This window comes from Schistocerca piceifrons, chromosome 4, assembly GCF_021461385.2.
Source record: "Schistocerca piceifrons isolate TAMUIC-IGC-003096 chromosome 4, iqSchPice1.1, whole genome shotgun sequence".
NCBI lineage: Eukaryota > Metazoa > Arthropoda > Insecta > Orthoptera > Acrididae > Schistocerca > Schistocerca piceifrons.
This window is the reverse complement of record NC_060141.1, coordinates 422530716-422553992: the sequence shown is the minus strand read 5'-3', so window position 1 is coordinate 422553992 and position 23277 is coordinate 422530716. Positions and strand designations below refer to the sequence as shown.

General features: G+C 38.2%; 1 protein-coding gene across 2 annotated transcripts in view; it reads right to left on the bottom strand.

Annotated features, from left to right (window-relative positions):
• LOC124795476 overlaps positions 1-23277 on the bottom strand; it is a 63408-nt gene that overhangs the window by 2874 nt on the left and 37257 nt on the right. The window lies entirely within an intron of this gene.

The following is a 23277-nucleotide window of genomic DNA, read 5'->3' as shown; positions in this document are numbered from 1 at the left end:
CCATCAGGTGTCGCTTGTGTATTGCTGTGCACACCATTTGAATGATGGCACACACTACACTTGTCATAGTTGCCCGACTTAAAGTCCACTGTGAATGGTAAGTATAGTAATCAGCAGGATTTGAAAAGCTGGAGCAGTTCTTCCAGTAATAAGTATTTTACAAACATTAAAATATTGCTTTATGTTGGAAGTCAAATACAAAGCTTGTAATATTACAGAATTACATCTGGGGAATATGTATCCTTTATGGAGTGAAAATAGAAGTACTTTGGCTGATTTGTCTATTTAGTGGGAATGTTGCAGCTATCTCTATAGCTATACTGGAGTCACAGCATTTGTAGCCAATTGTATGTTCTGCTGCTTCCACCTCAAATAATCCCATTTCAACTAGACATTAAACTTTAAGTCTCCTTCCTTCCTTTTTTGTGCTGTTTGATTTGAATATATTAGTGATGAAGTTGGTCAAATCAGTCTTGTGTACTTCATGTGAATGGTTACTGTTTCACATGGTTCACATTTCTCTCTTTGTGCCTCCATTTATGTGGTGCAAAATGCCTTTCCTGCTGTCAGTAAAGTACTTGGACCCACTTACCTCAGAAGGATAATTCTTCCCAATATGGGATTTTGATAGTTTTTGTCAAATAGATAGTTGTTTATTTATCACAGATAATTAATTTTACAACAATATTAGACATGTCAATTTAATACATCAATAAAACATGCAGTAATATGATTTTCCAGTAGCTGAATGGTACTTCTGGAGCTGGTCAGAATTAGAAGTTTATTGCAATACCTGAGTCTATAATGTATGAATATTTGTAAAACTAAACCTGTAAACAGGAGATTGTTATTGAAAACGATTCTGCTGGCAGGTTGCTTCATATAGCAAGTGACTGTTCTCTTTGCCATCTAAATATGCACATCCCTCGTTCTTGCTGCTTCCCCAATCTGGCAGTACTACAAGCTTGCAGGTTTCCCTATCCACTACTGTACCACACCATTCAAAGAGCTTTTCAACACTGATACCAATACAGTTATTTTACGTACATACTTTATTTCATGTATGAAGCATTTAATTATTTGTCTCTTTATGTAACTGCAAATATTTCTCATGAATTACTTGCTATTACAAATTATGTGATGTCAGTTGAGCATGATTTAACACTTTGAGGCCCAGCCACTTCAAAAAATTATGAGCCCAGAAAAGCAGACATTGAGTCCATTATTTAAATTGTTACTGATATATCTTAAAGGGTAATACACAGTAAAGAAGACAAGGCTTTGAGATTTTATTTTTTAGGTTTATTTTAGTTCTGTGGTTGATTACAAATTTCACCATAATAGTGACAAAAATTATAATTATCCTTCCATACAAAAAAAAGTGTGTGGGGAAAGTCTGAAGTATTCTGGCATGCAGAAAGATGTGTTGTAATCAAGGCATACAAGCATGTTCCTCTCCTGCGTTCTGTGCCAGTAGATGGTTTCGTCTTCACTGGCCAAATCTTGGAAACCCATGTTGGATACTGCTTCGTCATGAGTCATCAGTAAAAAGGCAAAACCTAAGGTGTACACACATGAACCTAAAGACATCGCAACAGCAGAATAGCTCACTCACTTGTGACAGCAGCTCGTAGATTCACTAATTTTCTTTTGATCTCATTCTAGAAATTGATAACAGAAGGCATCACCTGCCAAGAGACAGGTAGCAAGACATCCATAAATTGTTCTCAGATAAATGAGTGCAGTTTTCAAGTGATCGGTGGTTCACACGTCTTGAAAATTGCAACCAGACATATACTTGGGCACCGTCCTTTGACTGTAGTGTAATGGCTCCAGTTGGGTAGATGCTTGGTTGCCAAAATGTTTATGAGTACCACATGCATGTCTCTCAGTGAAAATGTTAACCTTTTGTAAGCTATAAAGATTTAATAAAGTACTTTGTTGAAAAAATTGCATTTCTTTCATTTTGTGTTCAATTGTTAATTTGCCCCATTTGCAGAAAACAACTTACTTGTCTTTCTTTTTTTCATTTTTGGAATAACATACAGCACATCACCTCTACCAATATTTCCTTCTCAGTGCCATATTTGAGAGGAAGAATCAGGAGCCATAAACAATGTTAACACTACAAACACCAGTGATGAATTTATGAAACAAATGTACCTCAACAAAAAACAAGCAAATCATAGAAACTTATCTTGAACTATTAACAATAAACTATCAATATACGGCTTAGGTGCTCTTCTCACATATACTACCTACATTCAATAAAATGAATTAGGGAGAAAACTGCTGCTGCCCATTTACATTAAATAGCTGCAGTTCATTTCCTGTTGATAGCTTAATACTTATTAGCTTACATTTTTATTTTCAAATAAATAATTATCTACATCCATAAATATAGAGTCGTGTTTTAAAGTGTCATGCGGATTTTCAATCTATGAATCTAGATATTTAAATAACTTGGAAGACTGACCAATGAGGGACATTTTCAATGGTCTTTTAAACTGATAGGTATTCCCAATTTCTTGCCTTTCTTTGTTGAGGACTTTGTGACTACCTTTCCACCAAAATACATAACTCCCCTTTGAAGCCTAGGCATGAGAGCAAAATCCGAATGAAAAGAATTTTTGTGTCTTGAATTGTAATAGTGTAGATAACAGTTCAGCTGAAATTGATCAATGCTTCTGCTCAATTTTATTATTGCTTGTTTTCATGGAAAATAAAGTGCAGTGTTGCAGGGAGATCCTTATGAAAGAACTAAATTTTCTCAGTGTTCTCACTGCATCCTAAAATTCTTCCCCGCATTATTTCTGTAATTTCACAATAAACACCCTTATCAAGTCATTGTTTATGTCTCCATGATACCATATTTCTCTTTTTTATCTGAATCCAACTGGTCAGCAAATTTTAAGTTAACATATGACCCCCATTTTCAATAAAACCATTGACTATTGGTTTTAGCTTTTCTAATTTACCTAAGGTAGCTGTACCTAAAAGCAATTACCAATGACTGTTGCACTATGCCACCCAGTCCTTATAGTGAATTTTGCTATGGGAAATAATCCAAAGCCAGACATCAACATTTCTAGGTGTCCTTGGTCAGTATCATATGACAGAAAGTAAACATTAAAGTCTCCACAAACAAACAAACATCAATTCTCTGTTTAACTGTATTAAAACATAACTGTTTTATATAACTTAAGATATTTCCTGCTGGTTTCCCTAACATGTCAATACTACAATGCTTCAGGGTTTCCTGATCCATTAATGTACCACAGCATTCAAACTGCTGTTCAACATTGATACCGACACCATGTTGGAATTACATAAATATGACAATATTTATTACTTGTAAAATGTTGGGACTTAACTCTGTTGTTTGTATATACATCCACTCACTCTTTCTTCTCATTGATTCTACTGTAGTACAGTATCAGCTTTACCTGTCAAGATGAATCTGTCTGATTGAAGTGATTTCCATGTGGTGTTCTGTTATGCTCAACATCTGACATTCCATGTGTCTTTTCAGTTTTCTGTCGGATATAACAAGTCTGTCCATTTTATTAATGAGGCTTCTGATGTTTCGATGGGAAATGTTAAATGAGTTTTCTTTAAGGGCTATGGCTTTTTCCAAGCTGCCATGTTTTGTTTCCCCACCACTTGTTTCAGCCCGAACTATATTTGTTCTGTAGATTTGTCTTTTGTGTGAATTTACTATAGGAAAAAGACCTAGGGAACACGCCAGAAATTACTAGAATGGAGCGGATATTGTTTTGGTGAAGCAAGCCGTGTAAGATTAATTGAGTGAAAGTTGATAATCAATTACATCTATGTATGTACATCCCACTCCCCTGATCAATTTTCCCAGCTTTGTTAACACATTCTGCAGACTTTTGTCAAGAGCTTACTATACCACGCAGTGACACAGTATTCATACTAGTATCAGCATCATTCTTAGCAATATGGGTGATGTCCTCCATAGTTGTATAATGAAGATTACAGTTCAAACTGTCAGCTAAACAATATTGCAACAGAAGTCCTTCTGTGCAGCAACCCATTTGAAAAGTATGACTATGCTTGAGTGAATCATCTCCTTAAAATGTATGAAAATATTGTATATAATGATAATATTATTAAATAAGGAGACTTAGCAAAACTCACTAGACAAAAAATTTGTCACCCCTAGAGAAATAACTACAAACACTTAATAACATGTAATTCTGTCCCTGGACTGGATAACCATCTGGATTATGTTAGGAAGAGGGTCCACAAGGTTGTGCAGATATGTCACATACAGATTAAGCCACTCACTGAACATAGTTCTGCCAAATTTCAGGGTGCTGATGTTGATGTTTTACCTGCTGTCCCACAGATTTTCTGTGGGGTTCAAACCAAGCGATTTTGCTGGCCATATGAGATTTAATAGGTTGGGGAAGTGTTCAGAAAACCGGTCACACTGCATCAAGGCCAATGAACTTGGCTGTTGTCATCTTTATGTGACCGTGTGAGCAATCGCCTCGTGCGAGGTAACCAACTCCAAATATTGCCTCTTGCGAGGTAACCAACTCAAAATATTCATTGCATACAGTCCCTGTCGCAGTGTTCTCTCACTAGCAGGTTGGGCTGGACCTTGGTTCACTGTCTGCAGGAATTCCTGTTGGGTTTGGAAGTGATTTTGATTCACAAGCTGAGAAATTACCTTCAGGCCCTCTCAGTTAGGATCACAGTTCTGGCATATCATTTTATGGCCACATGTGTTACATCACTGCTTGCAGTCATGTTGAACAGCCTGCTGCAGAACACCAACAAATCCAGCAACTTCACACACCATATGGCCACATACGATTGCCACTTCATCGTATTCTTACATTTACCCATGTTTACATACAATATATGCTTGAAACGTAATGGTCTCACTGATAGCTACTGCCTTATGCTCACACAGAGGCAGTGCATGAGTGGTTGAGCATGACTCGAGCACTGTGCCATCTTTAAAGGCTTAACGATTAATTTGTGCTTGTGCACTGAGGTCATTAATTTTTTGTCTGGTGAACTTATCAATCATTTGAACAGTTTTGTGAACTAGGAAACAAAATTTATAATTTTGGTAACCTCACTAGCAAGTCAAACAATACTGAACTCTTGAATGTATACTGCCTGATCTTCTTTAAATACGAGGGCGGTTCAGAAAGTAACCTCCGATTGGTCACAGTGCGGGTTGTGGGGGGAGTAACGATGCCATCTGTGCGTTCACGCACTCAACAGGTCAGTCGGCATCAAGCCGTGGTCGAGTGAACGTCGTACCTGCGCTAGTTTAGTTTTTGTGGCAGTTTGAAATGTGTGCTGCAATAGAAAACCCCGCCAAATGTGAAGTGCGTGCTGTCATAAGGTTTTTTACAGCCAAAGGATATTCTGCAGCAGCTATTCATCGTGAGCTTTGTGCCGTGTACGGACCAAGAGTTATGAGTGAAGGAGTTGTCCGTGAATGGGTACGTTTATTTAAAAGTGGACGAGAAAACGTTCATGATGAAGAGAGGAGTGTTAGACCATCATTGGTGACTGACGAACTCGTTCAGACAGTTGATGCAAAAGTTCGTGAAAATCGACGTTTCTCAATGTCGGAGTTGTCTACTGGTTTTCCACAGATTTCTAAGACTCTCTTGTACGAGATAGTGACAGCAAGACTGGGTTACCGTAAGTTCTGTGCACGATGGGTGCCCAAAATTCTTACTGACCACCACAAAACTCAAAGAATGGCCTCTGCATTAGACTTTCTGTCACGTTATGAGGACGAAGGAGAACCATTGTTAAACAGAATCGTGACCGGTGACGAAACCTGGATTAAGTACGTGAACCCTGAGACAAAAGAACAATCAAAGATGTGGGCACATTCAAATTCGCCTACCAAACCAAGAAAAGCCTCGCAAGATTTTTCTGCCAGAAAACTGATGGCAACGGTATTTTGGGATGCCAAAGGGGTGTTGTTGGTTGAATTCATGGAACGTGGTACGACCATTAATCAAGATGTGTACTGTGAAACAATAAAAAAGTTACGACGGGCTATACAGAACAAACGCCGTGGTATACTGACTTCCGGTATCGTTTTTTTGCACGATAACGCCCGTCCTCACTCTGCTCGCAGAACAACGGCCCTTCTTGAGTCCTTCAAGTGGGACGTTATCAACCATCCACCTTACAGCCCAGACCTGGCGCCAAGTGATTATCACCTCTTCATGCATTTGAAGAAATGGCTCGGGTCACAGCGGTTTGATGACGACGAAGAGCTCAAAGATGCGGTCACAGGCTGGCTCCAGGCACAAGCGGGTGATTTTTATGCAGAAGGAATTTCAAAGCTTGTGAAGAGATACGATAAGTGCCTCAATCGCTATGGAGACTATGTAGAAAAATAGTGCAAAGATGTAGTTGTAAGATGTATATATTAAAATATTTTTATTTAACTTGGTGTATTTTTTAAAATCAACCGGAGGTTACTTTCTGAACGGCCCTCGTAGATGTTGTAAATACTACAATTAGAAAGAACAAAGGTTATGTAGCATTTGCCTGATGACACAAGCAACCAACACAATGTCTCAAAAAATCAATAAAGAAGAGACTTGAAAGAAGATTTAAGATAAAAAATGCAAAGGGGAGGATCAAAAGTATTAAATAACTGTACAAAAAGTAGGAAGTTCAGAAGAGCACAGTTTGAGGTATTAGTTATTTTAAGATTTGGACTTTTAATGTAAAGAAAAATGGTTCATGAACAGCCTTCTGTGTGTATTAATAGGGAAGAAAGTAATAATGTCTGTAGATGGTACTTTTGACTAAAGATGCAAATATTGCAAGAAGGCAAGTAACATGTCCAGGAAGAGCTAAAAAATCAGGTGTGTAGTCAGTAATTTGTTTCATAAGTAGTAGTTTAAATAGTGGTTTGCTGTACAGTGTGTAGCAGTGTATGTTGGGTGATGGAGGGTTTACATTTACCTTGCAGTTTGAAATGAATATTTCAGATAATAGTGATCCATAATGGAAGCTAAATTTTAGAATATTTTGAAGCAGTGTCAGATAAATTTAAAGAGGTAGTGAAGCATATAATAGACATGAAAATGCAAAAGTCTCCACAGATGTCCAAGTTGGAACCTAGGTTACATGAGCATGTAAAAGAGTTAATCCAAAGGGGAAAGATAGATATGTGAGGATATAAAACTTTTTTTGAAACTCTTATTAACATCAAATGGGAGATTGAGTCTTATGGTGACCAACTGAGCTTCAGGTTAATAGAAGATACTGAACTGGTTTGAAAAGAGATGTTAGACATCTCTAGATACCTCCAAATAAATCACAGAAATATCCACCAAAGCTTTTAGAAGTTGTGACTAACACAAGTTAATGAGATATAAAATTATTAACATTGAGTCAAAGGGTAGGTACTGATCACAAATTGCTGGGAAAAAGTGAGCTGCCCTCAAATCAGGAGAGGTTCACCCTTTCTAAAAACTTTTCAATTGTTCTATATCTGAGGAGAAGAAAATAAATAATTTTGTTGTGTGTCATTTAGAGGCTGACGATGCTCAGTGGATGTTATTTAACAGAGAAGAATTTAATAAGTGTGAATATTTTGAAAAAATATTTAAGGATGAATATACATCAGAAGGAGGGCAAATTTAACTTATGCTCAAACTGTTGAAGCCGAGGAATGAAGAGGTCATAACTGTATATCCATTTGCATACCAAGAAAAAGTTTCAGCCAGAAATAGTTAATGAACAACATTTTATTAGAATATTGATTATAAGTATGCCCAGTCATATTTAAATGGTAGGCTGCACTAACTTGAAAATATTGTATTTTGTGGAATATTTAGACTCACTGAATAATCGCAAAACTGGAACAGAAGGTAAGTTTTATGAAATAGCTGGTTGTCAAAGTAACGCATCAGGGGAAGAAATAATATCTTTTATCAACTAAATTGTGATGGTGAAGTGTGCGAGAAGAGTCAGTGTTCAGTCTTGCATTTATGAAGATTTTTATAATATTGACAAATTGGAGAAATACAAGGAATCCTGTAAAAGGGAAAATTTCAGACAGATGAATATTACAGGGCATTGAATGTGGTCTCAAGGAGAAAAGACAATTTATATCAATATACAAACTCAGCAAGTTACCATTTGGTGTTCGGTGGGGGGGGGGCATTTACCACTACTAGTCATCTCCTTTCCTATTCCATTTGCAAATGGAGTGAGGGGAAAATGACTGTCTATATACATCCAAATGAGCCCTAAGTTCTTTTATGTTGTGTTCATGGTCATTACATGAAGTTTACATTTGTGGCAGTAGAACTGTTCTGCAATCAGCTGTAAATGCCTGTTCTCTCAATGTTCTCAATAGTGCTTTTCAAAAGGATGTAGTCTTCTCTGAAGGAATTGCGTTTCGAGGCCACAGAGCATCCCTGTAACACCTGTGTGTTGATCAAACCTACCAGTAACAAATCTGGCAGCACACTTCTGAATTGATTTGATATCTCCCTTTAATCTGATCTGGTAGGAATTGCAAACCGTTGAGTAATATTCAAGAATGGGTTACATGAATGTTCCACATATGGCCTTTGTAGGTGAGGTACACTTTCCTAGAAATCCCAGTAAACGAATTCAACCATCTGCCTTCCCTACCGTTGAGTAATATTCAAGAATGGGTTACATGAATGTTCCACATATGGCCTTTGTAGGTGAGGTACACTTTCCTAGAAATCCCAGTAAACGAATTCAACCATCTGCCTTCCCTACTATCATCATGTGCTCATTCCATTTCATATCCTTTTGCAACATTACACATAGATATTTACATGCAGCACACCACTAATATTGTATATGAATATAACAGGATTGTTTTTCCTGCTCATCTGCATTAACTTATATTTTTCTACATTTAGAGCAGGCTGCTATCCATCACACTAAATAAACATTCTAAGTCATCATGAATCCTCCTCCTAAAGTCAGTCAACAATGATACTTTCTCATATACTATAGTGTAATTGGCAAACAGTCGCAGATTGCTACTCGCCTTGTGCATCAGGTCATTTATGTACCTAGAGAAAAAGAGCAGTTTTATCAGTTTTGCCTGGGGCACCTCTGATGGGGGGGGGGGGGGGGGGGGGCCTTCACTTGACACTGGGAATCTAGGAATATGGAATCTGTCTGTTGCCCTTCAGCCATCATTCGTAGGATATCATACAAGAAAAGGGCAAGCTGAGATTCACATAAGCGATTCTTTCTATTTCCATGCTGATTTGCTGACAGGAGTGTATTGGTCTCAAGAAAATTTGCTATATTTGAATTTAGAATATGTTCAAGAATTCTGCAGTATTTCAATGTTAAGGATAGAGCCTGTAATTTTGTGGGTCCATTATTTTATCCTGATTTCGTACTAGAGTCATATGTTCTTTTTTCTAGTTACTTGGTACTTTGCGCCAATCCAAGGGATTGTGATAGATGTCAAGAAGTTTGTACTTGAAGGAAGAAAATGTAGGAAATAAAGTGATGAAGACAATCACAGCATTAAATGCTTTGGTAAAAATTATGAAATAATACTATATGCAAGTGAGGAAATGGGACATATGTAATTCAAGTGAAATTCTAGGATGTGAAAGTGATCTTCAATGCCAGTTCTTTGGTTTATTTGTCTTGTGACAGGTATCGACTAGACACTCACCGAAACTTTCTTTAATTTCTTAATAACTTCGGCCTTTTTTACTATCCTCCAGCATTCCAAGTCATCTTCTTTACTCCTGCCCCCAACCCCACATCCTCACTTCCCTTCAGTCTTTTCTTCAATGGCTCTTCATTGCAGACAATTTCATTTCCATATACATCTCAGCCAAGATGTTTTCCTCATTCTTGTCATTTTTGCTAGTTTTCTTTCGTCTGCTTTGCTTAGACATATTTCTTCATTCATCATTATGTCAGTCCTCCTGCTTGTAGCATTTTTCTCCACAACCACAGCCCAAAATTGTCCAAGTATTTTCCCTATTTCTTTTTGACTGCCCATGACTTGCTGCTATATAACACTACACTCCAGATAAAACACATAGTAAATCTCTTTCTTTTTTATGTCAACAAGAATTTCATGTTTTTTTTACCTATAGATATTCTACTTATTTCTTCCACAAAGCTTCCATTTTATTTCACAAAACTTCCTAAATATGTGTCTGCCTAGTTGATGAATGATGATAGCCACATTGAAAGTATTTTTATTAGCTAAATAATTTAGAATTGTAAACTGTTTGGAAATCTGTTGTTATCTGTGCTTGTACACCAGTACAAATGGAACTGCACTTTTTCAAGATGCAATGATGACTGCAGTTTTGCTACATGTTGCAGTACATGTTGGCAGTTCTTCCATGCTATTACACCTTGTCTTGGAGAAGTGACACATACCACTGAATAAAGAGGACCTTGACGATGGTGCAGGCATCATTGAGGAGATACAATGCATCTTTAGTCATCATATCTAGCAGAACTATCATTAGTGACATACAAAACGCATGTAATGTCAAAATGCACATATGAACTTGAGCATTTTATGAAGTCTTGCTGTATTGTAAGTGAGGGAGAAGTATAGCTGTATTTCAGAAAAAGTGCTTTCTGTTGTTTAGTAAAATATTGCAGATAAATAAAAGCTTCCAGATGCCAGCACATTCATTTCCTCTTAAATCCTCAAAGATTTTTTCAACAGTCTTGGTGTGCAGTATTTTTGGTAGAGTTAGTGTTGATTTTGATGAAACTGTGCTTCTACACTGTTTCAGTTATGCAACATATGTATAAACCAATACAAACACTCTCTCACAACACACACAGTTAGATTAGATTAGATTCATTTTTCATTCCATAGACCCATAAAAGAGGGAATCCTCCTGGGCGTGGAACATGTCAAACACAAGTATTGTCAAAACTTAAAGTATAATAAATTTTCATTAAAATGGTCTACTGCACTTGTTGAGAAACTCATGGATGGAATAGAAGGAGTTGACCACTAAAAATTCTTTTAAATTATGTTTAAATTGTACCTTGTCTGAAACTAAACTCTTAATGGTTGCTGGTAACTTATTGAAAATATGCGTTGCTGAATACTGGACTCCTTTCTGGGCAGTGATTTTAAATCTTTATGTATATTGGGGAATGGGGGAAAGAAATACAGTAGAAGAAGAATGGGTAGCTTTGAGGGATGAAATAGTGAAGGCAGCAGAGGCTAAAGTAGGTAAAAAGACGAGGGCTACTAGAAATCCTTGGGTAACAGAAGAAATATTGAACTTAACTGATGAAAGGAGAAAATATAAAAATGCAGTAAACGAAGCAGGCAAAAAGGAATACAAACGTCTCAAAAATGAGATCGACAGGAAGCGCAAAATGACTAAGCAGGCATGGCTAGAGGACAAATGTAAGGATGTGGAGGCTTATCTCATGAGGGGTAAGGTAGACACTGCCTACAGGAAAATTAAAGCGACCTTTGAAGAAAAGAGAACCACTTGTATGAATATCAAGAGCTCAGATGGAAATCCAGTTCTAAGCAAAGAAGGGAAAGCAGAAAGGTGGAAGGAATATTAGAGGGTCTATACAAGGACGATGTACTTGAGGACAGTATTATGGAAATGGAAAAGGATGTAGATGAAGATGAAAGGGGAGATATGATACTTACTGTGTGAAGAGTTTGACAGAGCACTGAAAGACCTGAGTCGAAACAAGGCCCCGGGAGTAGACAACATTCCATTAGAACTACTGACAGCCTTGGGAGAGCGAGTCCTGACGAAACTCTACCATCTGGTGAGCAAGATATATGAGACAGGCGAAATACCCTCATACTTCAAGAAGAATATAATAATCCCAATCCCAAAGAAAGCAGATGTTGACAGATGTGAAAATTACCGAACTATCAGCTTAATAAGTCACAGCTGCAAAATACTAACACGAATTCTTTACAGACGAATGGAAAAACTAGTAGAAGCCAACCTCGGGGAAGATCAGTTTGGATTCCGTAGAAACACTGGAACACGTGAGGCAATACTGACCTTACGACTTATCTTAGAAGAAAGATTAAGGAAAGGCAAACCTACGTTTCTAGCATTTGTAGACTTAGAGAAAGCTTTTCACAATGTTGACTGGAATACACTCTTTCAAATTCTGAAGGTGGCAGGGGTAAAATACAGGGAGTGAAAGGCTATTTACAATTTGTACAGAAACCAGATGGCAGTTATAAGAGTCGAGGGACATGAAAGGGAAGCAGTGGTTGGGAAGGGAGTAAGACAGGGTTGTAGCCTCTCCCCGATGTTGTTCAATCTGTATATTGAGCAAGCAGTAAAGGAAACAAAAGAAAAATTCAGAGTAGGTATTAAAATTCATGGAGAAGAAATAAAAACTTTGAGGTTCGCCGATGACATTGTAATTCTGTCAGAGACAGCAAAGGACTTGGAAGAGCAGTTGAACGGAATGGACAGTGTCTTGAAAGGAGGATATAAGATGAACATCAACAAAAGCAAAACAAGGATAATGGAATGTAGTCTAATTAAGTCGGGTGATGCAGAGGGAATTAGATTAGGAAATGAGGCACTTAAAGTAGTAAAGGAGTTTTGCTATTTGGGAAGCAAAATAACTGATGATGGTCGAAGTAGAGAGGATATAAAATGTAGGCTGGCAATGGCAAGGAAAGCGTTTCTGAAGAAGAGAAATTTGTTAACATCCAGTATTGATTTAAGTGTCAGGAAGTCATTTCTGAAAGTATTCGTATGGAGTGTAGCCATGTGTGGAAGTGAAACACGGACGATAAATAGTTTGGACAAGAAGAGAATAGAAGCTTTCGAAATGTGGTGCTACAGAAGAATGCTGAAGATTAGATGGGTAGATCACATAACTAATGAGGAAGTATTGAATAGGATTGGGGAGAAGAGAAGTTTGTGGCACAACTTGACCAGAAGAAGGGATCGGTTGGTAGGACATGTTCTGAGGCATCAAGGGATCACCAATTTAGTATTGGAGGGCAGCGTGGAGGGTAAAAATCGTAGAGGGAGACCAAGAGATGAATACACTAAGCAGATTCAGAAGGATGTAGGTTGCAGTAGGTACTGGGAGATGAAAAAGCTTGCACAGGATAGAGTAGCATGGAGAGCTGCATCAAACCAGTCTCAGGACTGAAGACCACAACAACAACATGAGGAGGTACTGAATAGGATTGAGGAGAAGAGAAGTTTGTAGCACATCTTGACTAGAAGAAGGGATCGGTTGGTAGGACATGTTCCGAGGCATCAAGGGATCACATATTTAGTATTGGAGGGCAGCGTGGAGGGTAAAAATCATAGAGGTAGACCAAAAGATTAATATACTAAGCAGATTCAGAAAGATGTAGGTTGCAGTAGTTACTGGGAGATGAAGAAGCTTGCACAGGATAGAGTAGCATGGAGAGCTACATCAAACCAGTCTCAGGACTGAAGACCACTACAACAACAACAACAACAATAACACATGTATATTGTTCTTATTCCTAGTATTGATACTGTGCACTAAGCAGTTAGTTGGAGAAAGAGATGTATTATTTACAACAAACTTCATTAAGGAATAAATATACTGAGAAACTGTGGTTAATATGCCCAATTCTTTGAACAGGTTTCAACATGTTGTTCTTGGATTTTTACTACTCATTACTCTTATTATATGCTTCTGTACTCTAAAAAAATTTTCTCTGTTTGTGGAGTTACCTCAGAATATGATACCATATGGCATAATGGAGTGAAAATAAGCAAAATATGCCAGTTTTTTTATTCGCATTGCAAACACAGACTTGTTTAGGCGCTTTTGCAGTTCATTAGTATGTTGCTCCCAACTGAATTTATTATCAAGTTGTAATCCCAAGAATTTTACACTCTCAACTTCTCCTATTTCCATGTCATCATATTTTATACACACACCAGAAGGAAATCTCTTGGGAGTTCTGAACTGCATATAGTGGGTCTTTTCATAGTTTAATGACATTGAATTGGCTATGAACCACTTATTAATGTCCGCAGCTCGTGGTCTTGCGGTAGTGTTCTCGCTTCCTGGGCACGGGGTCCCGGTTGCGATTCCCGACAGGGCAAGGGACTTTCTCTACCTCGTGATGACTGGGTGTTGTGTGTTCTTCATCATCATTTCATCATCATTGACTCGCAAGTCGCCGAAGTGACGTCAACTAAAAAGGACTTGTGATACGGCGGCCGAACTTCCCTGCACGGGGCCTTCTGGCCAACAATGCCATACGATCATTTCATTTCATTTCACTTATTAATGTCAGTAAATATTTGATTAGCTGCCCTTTCTAAATTTTTATTTGATTTACTATTTATTGCAGTGTTTGTATCATCTGCAAATAAAACAAACTTGGCATCTGGTAATGTAACAGACGACAGGTCATTAATATACACAAGAAACAGTAGTGGACCTAGTATGGACCCTTGGGGAACACCACATGTAATTTCTTCCCAGTCAGATGATGTCTGATTGCCTACTGCTGAAGTGTTACGTAATGACACCCTTTGTTTTCTATTAGTAAGATATGACTGAAACCACTTTGCAGCACTACCAGTGACACCATAATATTTCAATTTACTTAAAAGAGTGCTGTGATTCACACAGTCAAACGCCTTTGACAGATCACAGACTATGCCAGTTGCCTCTAATTTGTTGTCCAATGAATTAAGGCCAGTGATATTGTTTTTCTGTTCCTGTGTGATATATAAATATTTTGACAGTATCATTAGAACTGGTTTGACTGTGCCATTCAATATTGTAATGCAACCAAGAAGCTTTGTTTCTACAGTGATGCAGTTCTTATTGTCTGAAGGGTTTCTAACTTCTCAATGTCAAATGCATATATTTGTTGCAGACTCATATCTCTGTTCAGTGTTACTTTTTGAAATGTGCGAGAAGTTTGTTTCTATTACATGCATCAAAGAGTAGTATTGCATAACTAATAATGTAAAAGTGAGGAATGACTATTTGTTGTTGTTGTGGTCTTCAGTCCTGAGACTGGTTTGATGCAGCTCTCCATGCTACAGTAAAGCTGCATGCCCTTGGGAAAAATTACAGCCGTAGTTTCCCCTTGCTTTCAGCCGTTTGCAGTACCGGAACAGCAAGGCCATTTTGGTTAGTGTTACAAGGCCAGATCAGTCAATCATCCAGACTGTTGCCCCTGCAACTACTGAAAAGGCTGCTGCCCCTCTTCAGGAACCACACGTTTGTCTGGCCTCTCAACAGATACCCCTCCGTTGTGGTTGCACCTACGGTACGGCTATCTGTATCGCTGAGGCACGCAAGCCTCCCCACCAACGGCAAGGTCCATGGTTCATGGGGGGCAATGACTATTTAATATGTTCAAAACAGCAATGCATGCACAGGAAAAAACAAAATTGCTCAGCACATGAGATAAAACGTTCAAACATCCAATATCTTGTAATAGGTAAACTAACAGCATACAGTGTTTCTAGTAAACTTTCTACATTCACTTCTTTATTTGTATGCACCACACATGACATCTCATTTTGTGTGTTTGTATTTTACATATCTGGTTATTTCTAGCATTTTCTTTTTCTTTTTTTTCCAGAGGTAATGTCATTTCCAGATGTGTATATTACATTATGAAAAGTATTATCACATAATGTTTACTTATGATATAAGTGCAAAGGCTTTCATAACAAGAGATAGTTTGGATTAAATCCATTTGAGCTTTAGATCATTTAATTTTTAAGCCAAAACCACTACTCAAACCTTCTTTGCAGTGGTCCTCTTCAAGATGATTAAACTGCTGGTTGCTAGGGATAGTCTTGCCTATTCACTGTCCTGTTTCGTTTGTCACATGACAGCTGATGACAGTGTCCTGAACATCACTGAACAGTTCAAAGACAAGGTGCCTATTGAGGGGTGACCATACACTGCCTGTGCTACTTTAGCAGTTATCAGCTGCTTGTGCCCAGCAGTCGATTTTGTCCTGCAGCTAGATATCAGTGCCACACCACAGATTCTTGTGGCCAGATATTTATGTTGATGTATCTAGGTCTTGAGGTGCTGCTGGTTGGAGAACATACTGGGATCACTTGTGGCCAAGCCATCGGCAACTTGTAGTCATCCTCTCTGTTCCTGTTGATGGGGTGTTTAATTATTTCAGTAGCTTGTCTCATTTATCATTGTTGCACCCACTGTTGCGGAACAAGTACACAGACTTTTTGGAAATGGTGGGTTGTCTACAGTCCAGGTTGCAGTCCAGTGTTGCTTGTTTGCTGTATTGCTCCACACACACACGACATTTATGCTCTGACAAATGAGTGCTGATCTGTCTCCCAGCTTCACCAACATAGATTTCATGAAATAGCAACAGTTAGTAAATGTCAGCAGGATTAATCAGATAAGCAGAATACTTGGTAGACCTTAATAGATATCAGATCTTGGGGTTGCTTTATTCCTCTATGGCAGTGTACATTGTTTATGCTAGCGGTGACCTCTTGCATAAGCTAGACAAGCAATAAAGATCTTCTCTGCTTTGTCTTTGTTGTACCTTATAGCTATTTTTATTAGTGTATTTATTAACACAGAATGTTGTTTGGAGCTTCTTTAATTCATTTTAAAGGTTATTAATAATGCTTCTGCATGCAGGTATCTGTTCTCTTCCATCAGTTTTCTGTACACGTTTTGTCAATGTTTACCACTAAGTATTCTGCATACTTCCACATCCAGAAGTTAATCACATTGTTTTTCTGTGTTCTGTGTAAAATGCATTTTTTTATGTAAGATGTTTAGGTGCTGATAGACCCATCAATCCACATGACAGATGTGTTGTCCAAGTACCTCAACCAATCACTTAGGTGCAGAATTTCATGTTGTTTGTTCAAAGGCTTCCATAAACACATCAGCTGCCACAGAAGAGAATGGGTAGCCAAATGCTAGTTCATGTGTCTTCTCATAGCAGCAATTAAACTATATTGATGATGGGAACCGCTGCACCAAGTCACAAATGTATGGTGACCTTTCCTCCTTTAAGATTTTAATTGTCTCAGTGACAGGTTCATTTGTAAACAGCTATTTTATGTCAAAGCTGACCATTAAATCTGTCGCTTTTATATGTCATTCCTGTGTAAGCTGGATACAATATGTTGAATTCTACATCTACATTTATACTCCGCAAGCCACCCAACGGTGTGTGGTGGAGGGCACTTTACGTGCCACTGTCATTACATCCCTTTTCTGTTCCAGTCGCTTATGGTTCGCGGGAAGAACAACTGTCTGAAAGCCTCCATGTGCGCTCAAATCTCTCTAATTTTACATTCGTGATCTCCTCGCGAGGTATAAGTAGGGGGAAGCAATATATTCGAGACCTCATCCAGAAACGCACCCTCTCGAAACCTGGTGAGCAAGCTACACCACGATGCAGAGCGCCTCTTTTGCAGAGTCTGCCACTTGAGTTTGCTAAACATCTCTGTAACGCTATCACAGATACCAAATAACCCTGTGACGAAACGCACCGCTCTTCTTTGGATCTTCTCTATCTCCTCCGTCAACCCGATCTGGTACGGATCCCACACTGATGAGCAATACTCAAGTATAGGTCGAACGAGTGTTTTGTAAGCCACCTCCTTTTTTGATGGACTACATTTTCTAAGGACTCTCTCAATGAATCTCAACCTGGTACCCACCTTACCAACAATTAATTTTATATGATCATTCCACTTCAAATCGTTCCGCATGCATTCTCCCAGATATTTTACAGAAGTAACTACTACCAGTTTTTTTTCTGCTATCATATAATCATACAATAAACGATCCTTCTTTCTATGTATTCGCAATACATTACATTTGTCTATGTTAAGGGTCAGTTGCCACTCCCTACACCAAGTCCCTATCCGCTGCAGATCTTCCTGCATTTCGCTACAATTTTCTAATTCTTAATGTATCGCTCTGTGTGGTCAAGCAGTTGGCATTACTTGTGGCCCAAGTATTTTACGAGTTAGTAGATGGGCAAGTCAATGCCATTGACAATAGTCTTCTACAGAAACCATCCTTTTGTACCTTTGGCACACCATGTATTATATGTGGCACCGAAACTTGCGACATGGGCCTCTTTGTTGTATAAGAATTGATTCTGGAACTTGTAGTAAAGCCTTTTTCTTCCTTACTATCTTTGCTGCGGAGTTCTTTATGTATAGAATCACTCAGCAACTACTCATTTTAGTTTTGTGTGTAGTAGTGTCCACTATTTCAGCATCATTTTCTTTTGCCCACATGTAAAATCACAATATCTCTGTTATTATTGACTGTCTAGAGCTACTCTTTCTTCGTGTGATATTTTCTGCCATTGCGTTGGGCAACATTTATGTTGATGAAGCCAGTTGACCAATTACCACCCATGTGATGGTTCATACTAAGAGGTATAACACAATATGTGACTGTTACAATAGAGGGAACCAGCAGTAAGTGAGCAGCACCTGAACTGTAATCAACCCATCATTTCCAAAGAAGTCCACTGCCTGCCTCACAGCCATAGATGCAGCAGCAGAGAGTATTAGCGTCTTCAATATAATCAAAAGCCCACCAACAGGAACTTAAAGAGTGGCTACAAGTTGCCAGCAGCCTGGCTGTCAGTGATCCTGGTCCTATGAGCCACATGTGTCTGCCAGCTTGCAGCTCCCTTAGACATGAATACACCAACATAAACAAGAGGCCCCAAGAGAACCGTATTGTGGCATGAATGTCTCACAGCAGGAAAATGCAGTCCCTGGATGCAAGCTGGTGATTTTCTGTTGCCTGACTATCACCTTTCTACAATCATTTTGATTTTGGACTGCCGAATGACAATAAAGAAAGTATATTGGCCGTCACTTGACAACCAGAATAGGATTGTACATTGAGATCACCCTCCCCAGGAACCAGCAATGTAGTTAGCCTAAAGAGGGCAGTTGCAAAGATGGTACATCTTTGGTTTTAATAGCGGTTTTAGTTGCAGAATTTATATAGCCTTCTGTACAAAAGGATTTTGTTCAACTTGACAGTGGTTGTGAAAGTCTACATACTTATATAAGTGACCTGTATTGGTAGGAATTTTATGTTCATATCCAATAGTTGAAGCAACTGGGGATGGAAAAGGAGAAACTGCTAAATGACTTCATGTTCCTGAGAGAATTTTGTGACAATAACATTGTGTCCAAAATGTGTCTTGGATTTCAGTTACAGGTTGCTATTCAGAAATCATCTATGTCTGGCATTCAAGTTATCAAAAATCAACTGGGACATTATCAAGAAAATAATGCACAAATAAGCCTGTGTGTTGAGTGAATCAGTGAAAATTAAAAAAATAAATAAATAAAAAATAAAGAAAGAAATTTATGGAGCTTGCACTGATAATAGGAAACATGGAGCCCATATTGGAGATGTCTTGCATTGTGATTACTCTATCTGTCAGCAAGGCAACTAACGATGTGTTGTTGGAAGTTTCAAGTTGTTCAGTGATGCACAAGCACTTACTAGCAGAAAGTATCATACAAATCACTGAAGTCATATTTCAGAACATATCCATTTGGAAGCTGAGAAGATGTGTCAAGAAATAGTTTGAATGCTTCATGATGAAAAACCACGAAAGCAGAATATATCACACCAGGGATGAGCAGCCCTAAACAGTCTCAGGAGTAACAAAGGCATAGAGATCATTCAGGTGGATAAAAGAAATAAAGTAATAATGAACACTACAACCTATTGTGAGATTGTTCAATAGAAATTAACACTTCAACACCCTTTTCCTAAGGGTGGCTAGCAGTTTTTGACACTTCATCATATAATATTGGCAATACAGCCGGTTATTACATGTGTGATAGGCTGTTTAGTTTTAGTTAAGTCTCTCTATTTCACTAACACATTTATGTAAAGAACTTTGTCATGTTTATGGAATTCCTGTAAATAGCAGCACTGGTGTGTGGCCTGTACTGCAATGTCCAGAAGAGTTTTCTCTTCAGCTCTGTTTGGCAGGAGGGTCAGGGATTTTCACCTGCCTCGAGATGACTGGGTGTTTGTGTTGTCCTCATCCTTTTATCATCATTCATGAAAGTGGCGAGATTGGACTGAGCAAAGGTTGGGAATTTATATGGGCACTGATAACCACACAGTTGAGTGCCCCACAAACCAAACATCATCATCATCATCATCATCATCTGTTTGGCAGGAACCCTTAGTAGTGAACTAATTAGTTGTTACAGTGTAAATATTGGAATCCTTTGCAGAGATTTAAGCAACATCTTGGCACTGAATGTCTGACAACAGGAAGTGTCACCTCAAAGAAACCTCATCAAACAGTGCAAGCAGTTTATGGTGACTGTGTTAATGTGAACACTGTGTAGTTTTGATTCAGAAAGTTTAAGGATGGTGAGGTGGGAAAGTCTGATTTCTGTGTCAAAGAAAGAGTTGTACATCCAGTGACAACAGCTGAACATGCAAATCACTGAGAGTGATTCAGGGTGATGGTTGTATTACCCAGAGAGAGACACTGCAAGTATAGTAGTATTCCACAAGAACACCTAGGCTGCACTGTTGTTTTGTTATATTATGAGAAGATCTTTGTATGGTAGGTATCCCAGGTGCTGACATTGGAAATAAAAGTGCACAGACTTGAATCTTGCCAGGAACTGCTCTCATCTTGATTGTATGAAAGTGGCACCTTTCTGCATTCAGGTGTGACCAGTCCATTGAATACAGACACAAAGGCTTGCCCAAACAAAACAAAAAAAATTATTGACACATTTGTCAACTGGAAAGATCATGACATCAGTGTTTTGAGATACAGATGGTGTTATACATACTCTTTTAATGGAGCATGGAAGAACAATCGATTACAAATGTTACATCACACTGCTGTAAACTATGATACAAATGTCTTCATCCAGCATAAAAATGTAGGCCATACACTTCACATGTCACCCCAGCAGAACTTCAGACTGAACATTCAAACAAAACTTCAGACTGAAGCTCATTGCCAAATGGCATCTCTGTACATTTCAGATTTGGCACCAACTCCTTTCCATTTGTACCCAATAATGAAAAAATATATGTGAGGTACTGAGCATGCATCGAAGGAAGAAGTTATGAGAAGTGTGAGAGGCTGGTCAGCAGGAGCAAGGTATCGACATATTCTGTGATGGCTTCAGAAAACTTGTTTTTCATTGGCAGGAGTGTACCCAGTTGTCTGTAAAAGCTGATTGTATGTAAATATGAATACGGGTAATTAAAGAGCAGTTAAGGTTCATATCTGTGTTTGATATACTAAAACATTCCCACTGAAACCCAGTTTACAAAGGTGAAAGCAGTATTTTTCATTCAGTGCTCATATGAAGATGCAAGGAATGAGTCACTGTTAATTAAGGGTTGCTGAATCATTGCTGACATATCTAACCTCACATCCAAAGTTTCAGTGCCACCGAGAATAAATGGGGTACCAAAGGAACATCAGGATGGCTGCCCCCCTCTGAGACAGATCATCTATGTGTTGAATCATCCACTTATCAAGCAAAACAAGTAACTGGTTGTCCATACATAGTCACACATGCAGAATTCAACAAAGTTTATCCAGTTCACATCGGAACGGCAAGAAAACCAATATGGAATTAATGATCAGCTTTGACATAAAATTGCTGTATAATAATTTTCCTGTTTCTGGTGAGGAAAGAATACTTCCAATGGATGAAAAATGTTGCTCATCCTTCACACAGTCTTAGGTCACTTAGATGTAACAAATGCCACTGTAGTACAACTAACACTTCCCATGCAAGTTATCGAAATCAAGGTTCCAAAAGTGTTAGGAGCCTGTTAGTTGCAGAGTAATTTGCTGGTGATATGTTACTGGAATAATAAGAATTATTATACACAGATTAGCAATGTAAGAACTGTTACATGAATGAGTCTACAATACAATACACTGAATAAAGACATAGAGAGTGAATTGAATATCAAAAATATTTACACAACCAGGGCATAGATTCTAAATTCTCATGCCCCGCTAGAATCATGCTTCCAAAACTTACAAAATAAAAAATTACATTTTCAGTCCATAATCTTGTAGCTGCACATGATGCCAAGGTTTTCCCAGAGGTTTTGTCATCATGCTTGCCAGCACTTGATTGAAGGTATGTGCTCTACAGTTGCTTTGGCTAACTCTGTTTTTTTCTCTTATAAATTGGTGTCTTGTGTCTGTATGATAGGTTCAGTTCTTGTAGCCAGTAGGCTTAGACAGGTCAGTTGCTGTGTGTAGGTTCTTTAAATGGCCTACACATATAAAGAAATATTGGTGCCATCTCTGTGTCGCAAAGATATTATAGGAGATATAATTATGTATGAGTGAGCTGACAGAAAAATGAAAGCCATACTGTCAATTTTTATGTACTTCTATTGTTTTTTCATTGATCTTGTTGTCTGTCAGTCTCTTGAGCTGGTATTATAAAGGTGTATGTAATTGCACTCTCCCAATATTGTTTTAATCAAAAGTTATACTATGCATAAGTTGCAAGTTTTCATTCTTTTAGTGAGCTACATCCTAATATCCACCTCCCAATGTGACAAGAACTTGCATTTTTAAATAGACCTTTTGCAATGTTCGCCTGCTTCATTACTTTGTTGACAGTCCTTGGCGTTAATGACTTACATTGTTATCCTGGCTGAAAAATGTGGAGGTGGAAGTTCAACACTGAGTACTGTAAATGCAGACAGTTGTATAGTTGTGTTTCACAGTTCTTTACTTTCACTGTTTACAACCCCCCAATATAACACATTTAATATGGCCAGTTCACTATTGGTTAACTTTTGATAAGCCTCATTAATAGTTTGCAGGCAAACGTAAGCATACTGCTACAACAGGTTACCATTGAACATCTATGAGCAGTAAAAACTTAACCACACAGTTCTTGCAGAATATGTGAGACTATTGAACAGACACTGTCATTATTTTTAACACACAGCCTATTTTTGTTACTCTTATTTCATGGTTAAGTTGATGCCCTGTTGTTGATCCAACCAATACAGGTTTCTTGTCTGAAAATCGGCTGTGGACTGACTGTCTTGGGACCAAAAATAAGGCCTTTATATATCCTCACAATAATAGGTATTGAAACTATACATTGTTCAATGTTTAATTTACAGAAATTAAAGCTAAAATGTAACTCATTCAGTTAAGTGAATACCTTGAAAACTTCCTTCTTTTTAACAGTTTCTTTTACCACAATAGTCAGGCCG